This window comes from Oncorhynchus mykiss, chromosome 13 (genome assembly GCF_057628025.1).
Source record: "Oncorhynchus mykiss isolate SJ-2025 chromosome 13, ASM5762802v1, whole genome shotgun sequence".
NCBI classification, from domain to species: Eukaryota; Metazoa; Chordata; class Actinopteri; order Salmoniformes; family Salmonidae; genus Oncorhynchus; species Oncorhynchus mykiss.
The window spans coordinates 64,075,002-64,082,358 of NC_143034.1; the positions used below are offsets into that span (position 1 = coordinate 64,075,002).

General features: G+C 40.5%; 1 pseudogene across 2 annotated transcripts; it reads right to left on the minus strand.

Moving 5' to 3' along the window:
• Nucleotides 1-606: 606 nt before the first annotated feature.
• Nucleotides 607-4,516, minus strand: LOC110511908 (methionine-R-sulfoxide reductase B1-A-like; annotated as a pseudogene). 2 transcript variants are annotated; one of them, XR_016486052.1, is made up of 5 exons: nt 4,277-4,477; nt 3,407-3,509; nt 3,104-3,246; nt 1,429-1,543; nt 607-1,241 (listed from the first exon to the last, which is right to left on the minus strand). The product of XR_016486052.1 is annotated as a methionine-R-sulfoxide reductase B1-A-like, transcript variant X2 (transcript). The 2 variants fall into 2 exon arrangements; XR_016486051.1 differs by lacking the exon at nt 3,407-3,509 and having other exon boundaries at nt 4,277-4,516.
• Nucleotides 4,517-7,357: the final 2,841 nt, after the last annotated feature.

Here is a 7,357-nt window from a genome sequence, read left to right on the forward strand (position 1 = left end):
AGATATGAGTCTCCCTCATTCAGGTTAGCAACGATTACATCAAGCTTGTGACTCTAACTTGTTGGATGCATTGTGTTTGTTTTGGTTGTGTTTCAGATTATTTTGTGCCCAATAGAAATGAATAGTAAATAATGTATTGTCATTTTTAAGTCACATTTATTGTAAATAAGAATATAATATATTTCTAAACAATTCTACATGTGGATGCTACCATGATTACAGATAGTCCTTAATGAATCGCGAATAATGGTGAGTGATAAAGTTAGAGGCACAAATATCAGGTTAGCATTTTTGAAGGGTTTTGTGAGTCTAGCCCACATTCATTGCCAGACCAAATGACAAGCCCGTCCTGATGCGTGGTCTCATGTCTGCCACAAGGTGGGAGTATAATGCATAAAAATAAAACTCACTGTGAAAGATGTGGAACAAGATTAGTTGTATAACCTGAGTAATGATTGAGTATATACTAACAATTTAGTATTTTCAGGTCTGCTAATCTCTTGAGGTGAGTACAGAAAAATACTGGCATGATTGATGCGTTTGTCATAAAGATGGCTGAAAAACTATTTTCATATTTTAATTTCAAATATAAACCAACAAATAATGTAATCTTCTATAAAAGTACATCTTTATTTCTCAGTTGAATTTCTCTTTTTGTTTGCATATTATACATTGTGACCGTTAAGACCATTGAGATTTTATTTACGTCACTGTCTATCTTTAAGAGGCTCATAACATCATTGATAGAACTGATTAACATACATTGGTAGATTGAGCCACCTGTTTGCTTTCACTACTATATATAAATTAGGACATCTTGAAGTTACATTCACCACTATGAAGGCTACATAGTGATCCCCCATTTGACTGACAATGTTAAGATAAAAAAATAAAACAATGATTAAGTGACAGACTATCTTTGTGTAATGGTGTAACTCCTTGTACTTGTCTGTGTTATGATTGTGTATCATTGTTATATTATGATTGTGTATCATTGTTATATTATGATGATGTATCATTGCATAATGTAGCTGACTATTTGGTAGGAGTTTCTCTGTCCTTGTCCAGCGAAGACATTGACCATCAGTGTCCTGGAGGTCCCAAAGTGGGCTTTATCCCAGGACACTTCATCCACTGTCCTGCACACCTTCAGCAGCACAGAGACTCCAGACAATCCTACTGCTCTACCATCACTGTGACTCCATACCCCTGCTGCTCACCTTACTGTCCATCTACCTTATCTGTGGAGAGAGAAAGGACAACATTTTAATTCATCAACGTTTTTAAGTGTAACATTAACTATCCAGTGGTTAACGTGTGCTCAGTCAGATTGGTTAGGTATCAACCAGAGACATTGACATGTTTTGACTATAAACTAATCAAATTGGCTTGACATTCCGTGACAACATAATTTAAGTGAACCCGTACCTTTAGGGACGAACTTCAGTGAGCTGCTGAATATTCAGAAACGTGAGAGTCCTTTCTTTGGCCCGTCTCCCACAAACTCATGACCCAGTCCGTTTCCACACTTCCCACATCGGACCTGAAACACACAACTATCAGATTCCATCTTTCTGTACAATAGTAAAGTCAATTCTATGTGCCACATTTTTACCAAGAAAAATGTGTTTTCCTTCATAAAAACTCTGTTCACAACGTTGACATCGGCAAACCGCTCCCCCAAACAACACCATACACATGGTCTGCGGTTGTGAGGTTGGTTGGACGTACAACATATTCTACAATTACGTTGAGGTGGCTTATGGTAGAGAAATTAACATTCAATTCTCTGGCAACAGTTCTGGTGAACAGTCCTGCAGTCAGCATGCCAATTGCAAAAATAAGCTTTTTGTGCCGATGGAAAATGTCGGGGATATTTTATTTCAGCTCATGAAACATGGGACCAACACTTTACAAAGTTGCGTTTTGATTTTTGTTCAATGCACAATCAACATATCAAACATGATTATTAGGACCCTCCCAAGTTCAAAATGAAACACTGCTTACAAATGCAGAAATTGAATGCAATACCCTACACACATCCTGTTAAAATGAACATGGGCTCATCAGTGTATTGACCACAAGCAGACAACTACTTAGCAATGAACAGTCAACAGAGGGACACCCCTATGGAGTAGGGATAAGTTGTCACCCATATTTTCTTTCACGATCACTTTCACAGTCAAAAAGCAAGCCGAAATTTACCGCTCAGATTATTACAAAAATATGACTTAACTTTATACGTTTCTGTGCAGTAAACCTAATACATTATCACAGCATATTTGGCTATATGCTTGGCCTGCCAATATTGTTCTTCTCAGACCATATTATATTTCAAAACTCAAGCTTTGATAACAAAATAGATCAGTTGCGAGGCATAGTTGAACATTAAGTGAAATAATCAGCTTTTTTATTTTACTGGACTAATTAATGGTACCTGCATCTGATGGTCAGTCTCAGCGGAGGAAAGGAGAGAGCAGCAGAGCATCCGTCTGTCACGGTCCCTGCTCTCTACCTTCCTCCAGTGACACTGACCAGAGGGTACACATTATTTCTGCCTCAGGCACAAACTCATGCTGTTCTTATGACCAGAGAAAGTGAAATATTCATCGATATTAAAATAGACATGAGCTGCTAATAAAGACGCAGGCCTAGCGACACACTTGGCTACTAACTCATTGCAGCTGCAGCGCGAGTGGAATGAAGGAGAAGAGTATTTATGTTTTGTAAAAGTGTTGAATAAAAACAGTGTTGACAGTGCTGAATAAAAACTTCAACATGAAGTCAATCATAAAAACAGAAGCTCTGCTGTATTCCCTGACAATTAAATAAAGGAGCCCAAGCCTTTATCGTTGGCTTTTCTACAGAAATGTTTGGTGATCGACTACGAATGCCTAGAAGATCGACCAGTCAATCGGTTGGTGACCAGTCAATCGCTTGGTGACCACCGCCATAGGCAATGATCTTGGGTTAGTTTTGAATTTCCCCCACTAATGGATAAGATTGGGGAAGGGGAAGCTTAGCTGATCTTAGATCTGTACCTAAGGTAAACTTCACAACTCTGGTCCAATGCAACTCCACGCCCAAACTGAGAGGATCTCACCTTGAATGCCCCAGGTCTCTCCTCATGCTTGGACACACTGTCCTGGAGGATGGTCTCAGTGAAGGCAGGCCAGGGGGAGGAATGCTCATACTTAGATCTGCTAGAGAACAGCTGGTGTCCACACTGGGCACACATATACAACCCTGGGGAGATAGAAAATTACAGTGAGATTAGCCAAAAGTAAATCTAGGATGTATGTTCAACATATTCTCTTTGAGTGAAGTTACAGGATGATTTGACCTGTGAAAACATCATTAATCCACCAGGAACAATCCTCAATGGATAAAAGTGCAGTTGACTCACATTATTTCCTTAACCAAACCGGTTTGTCATCTATTAACCCTGGGGAGGGACCCATGTTCAACACATTCTCTTTGAGTGATGTTACAGGAGGACATGTCAAAACCTACATTTAGGAGAAATGATGACACAAGTGGCCACATTAAGATCTAAATATACTTGTATTGGCGCTACATTGTATACATATAATTTGTATAATTTGTATACATACAATTTGTATTTTCAATTATACTTTATAGTTACTGCAACTACTAATGTTTGGTTTACATTTGTTTTCTTGGCCCAGTGGAGTAAGTTGCTACAGTTTAACTGGCTGGTGGTTCAATCTTACATCACGGTTTGGTAAGAGCCAGAGGGCGATCAGAAGTAATGCTACGTTTTGGAACGTTCAGACAGAAACATGTTAGCCATGCAGAGCAAACATGTCTCTCTGACATGTAGAATAAGGACTCACGACGGCTCTATTCATGGTATTTCTATCTGCAACGTTCGAAAACGTTTGGCAATTTAACGTGGCTCTTGTGTAATCAGTGATTACATGAGCATGCTACTTTTAGTTAGCTACTGATTGAGCATAAGTTATGTCATAGCATAAGTTAGGTCATAGTCCAACACAGTTGGGCTAACGTTACTGTAAAAGATAGCACAGACGTTATAGTTATGTGCCACAACGTCCCAAATCAAATGTATTTATAAAACCCTTTTTACATCAATGTCAAAGTGCTTATACAGAAACCCAGCCTAAAACCCCAAACAGCAAGCAAAGCAGATGTAGAAGTTACTTTTACTGACTAATCTCATGTTTACAATTTAGCTTAGCTACTGTAACTGACTAACTTCAATGCTATCTTAGCTAGCTGAGGAGCCTCTTACCAGTTTTAAAGTGGTCTTTAAAGACCTCACCACCGAAGAAGGAACAAAATGACATTACTCCACTTGCAATTAACCTTAATGAGAGTATAAAAGTGCAGTTGACTCGCACTCTTTCCTTAATCAACCCGGTTTGTTATCTATCGGCTTTGAGAAAAGTTCAGACTTGTGCTTGCTTTGGGACAGCAGCAGTGGGCTGGTACTGCTGAATGACGTCGATTGTTCAAAGCTTCCGGTTGCTTTAAAGTGAGGTTTCAAAATAAAAGCCTCAACTCCAACGGTTAGTGGTTTCAGGGATCCTTGGGACGTCCCTACTGTAAACCCTAACCTTGGGAGCAGTTAGGCTTTTTTTACAACCAAATCTCTCATTTTGATGTAAATTGAATCTTTCTGAGAAACCTAACGCAACCAGTGATTCATTCATTTTATATTTTTGCACTGTCTCTATGCACACTTACAGGGCCCTACACACACCCACTCACATAGGCCTACAATCATCATATACGCTGCTGCTGCTAATATGTTTACTATAAATCCTGATGCCTAGTCGCGTTATCCCTATACGTGGGCTCCTGAGTGGCCCAGCAGTCTTATGCACTGCAGTGCGAGAGGTGTCACTGCAGACCCTGGTTCGATCCCGGGCTGTAACACAACCGGCCGTGATTGGGAGACCTACAGGGCGGCACACAAGTGGCCCAGCATCGTCTAGTTTGGCAGGGGTAGGCTGTCATTGTACAATTTGCTCTTAATTGACTTGCCTAGTTCAATAAAGAATAAATACCTACTGTAACGACCCTGGCTTTAGAAGCGCGGATATAAGTCTTTATAAGAGCTGGACTTCGGGCTAGAAGGTTGAGGGTTCGAGACCTGCTCCCTGCCTGTTTCATTACATTGGTGTCAGAAGTGGGATCGGTCCTTGCATCCATGAACTTGAGTGTGCTTGGCCAGTGAGCGCGTTCCTATAAGATGTTGAGTCACAAGCTAAAACGAGGACGCGCTCTTTAAATGGAGGGAGTTGTGTAACAACCCTGGGTTTATATGCGCGGATATCCATGCTCCCACTTGAGCATGCTGCTCAGTCAATAGCACGCTGGACTTCGGGCTACAAGGTTGAGGGTTTGAGACCTGCTTCCTGCCTGTTTCAAAACAATACTTTATCTACCTCTGTCACTCCAGTATCCCTGCACATTGACCCTGTATATAGTATTCTTACTTACTTTCTCGTTTTTTTTATTTATTGTGTTTTTGTTCTACATTGTTATTTTTGTATTATTCTTATTGATTACTGCATTATTGGGATTAGACCTGGCAAGAAAGGCATTTCACTGTACTTGTGCATTTGACATTAACACTTCATCAAATCAAATTGTATTAGTCACATGCGCCAAATACAACAGGTGTAGTAGACCTTACAGTGAAAAGTTTACTTACGAGCCTCTAACCAACAATGCAGTTAAAAAATATATGGATAAGAATAATAAATATAAGTAACAAATAATTAAAGAGCAGCAGTAAAATAACAATAGCAAGACTATATACAGGGGGGTACCAGTACAGAGTCAATTTGAAGGGGCACTGGTTTGTTGAGGTAATATGTACATGTAGGTAGAGTTATTAAAGTGACTATTCATAGATGATAACAACAGAGAGTAGCAGCGGTGTAAAATAGGGGGAGGGACAATGCAAATATTCTAGGTAGCCATTTGATTAGATGTTCAGGAGTCTTATGGCTTGGGAGTAGATGCTGTTAAGAAGCCTCTTGGACCTAGACTTGGCGCTCCAGTATCGCTTGCCGTGCGGTAGCAGAGAGAACAGTCTATGACTAGCCTAGCTGGAGTCTTTGACAATTTTTAGGGCCTTCCTCTGACACCGCCTGGTATAGAGGTCCTGGATGGCAGGAAGCTTGGCCCCGGTGAGGTACTGGGCCGTTCGCAGTACCCTCTGTAGTGCCTTGCGGTCGGAGGCTGAGCAGTTGCCATACTAGGCAGTGATGCAACCAGTCAAGATGCTCTCGATGGTGCAGCTGTAGAGCCTTTTGAGGATCTGAGGACCCATGGCAAATCTTTTCAGTCTTCTGAGGGGGAATAGGTTTTGTCGTGCCCTCGTCACGACTTTCTTGGTGTGCTTGGACCATGTTAGTTTGTTGGTGATGTGGACGCCAAGGAATTTTACACTCTCATACCTCCTCATCCTTGTTTTGCAGTACGGTGGCACCGAAAAAACATGAACAAATGCTCCAAAAACACCCAAATACATCCTTTTAGAAACAAAAACACTGTTAGTATAGCATGAAATTGTGTCATTCCAGACTTTATATTCCATTTATTGCGACTCGAGCTGCTTCCCCAATCCAGCTGTTCCATTCTCTGTGTAGCCTGCTGCTACAGGTAAGTGACGAAATAAAAGAAACACCAACATAAAGTGTCTTAATAGGGTGTTGGGCCACCATGAGAACAGCTTCAATGCACCTCGGCATAGATTCTACAAGTGTCTGGAACTTCCTGTGTGGTAGCACCTGCTTTCAATATACTTTGTATTCCTCATTTACTCGTGTTTCTTTTGTTTTGGCAGTTACATGTAGAATGGACAGAGAGGTATCACTCGAGTCTCAACAAAATGGAATATAACGTTGCAGAAGTAAAGAAATAACACAATTTAATGTGTACAACACGTGAAGACTTGCATTACTATACTTAAAGCTTTTCTGTTTCTAAAAGTGTTTTTCCCGCCTTTGTTCATGTTGTTTCAGAGCCCCCATAGTGCACAACTAGGATAAGGAAATGAATCATTGGTTGGGGGTAAGTTTCTCAAAAACAAGTGAAATCACACAAAAAAGTGTCTGGACCCTTCCACAACATGCTATTTACATAAACAATGTAGGTTGGTTGTAAAAAAGCTATAGCAAGGACCCTACCCCAACGTACAATAAGCATCCAGTGACTGCAAGTCACAAGTTGACCCTACTAACCTAACCCATGTGTCACTTCAGTTTAATAAACCAAACAAGAAACTGATGAACTACAGATATCACAATTCCCCCACCTATTGTCATTTCGTTTATATGAATGACACCAGATGTTTGAG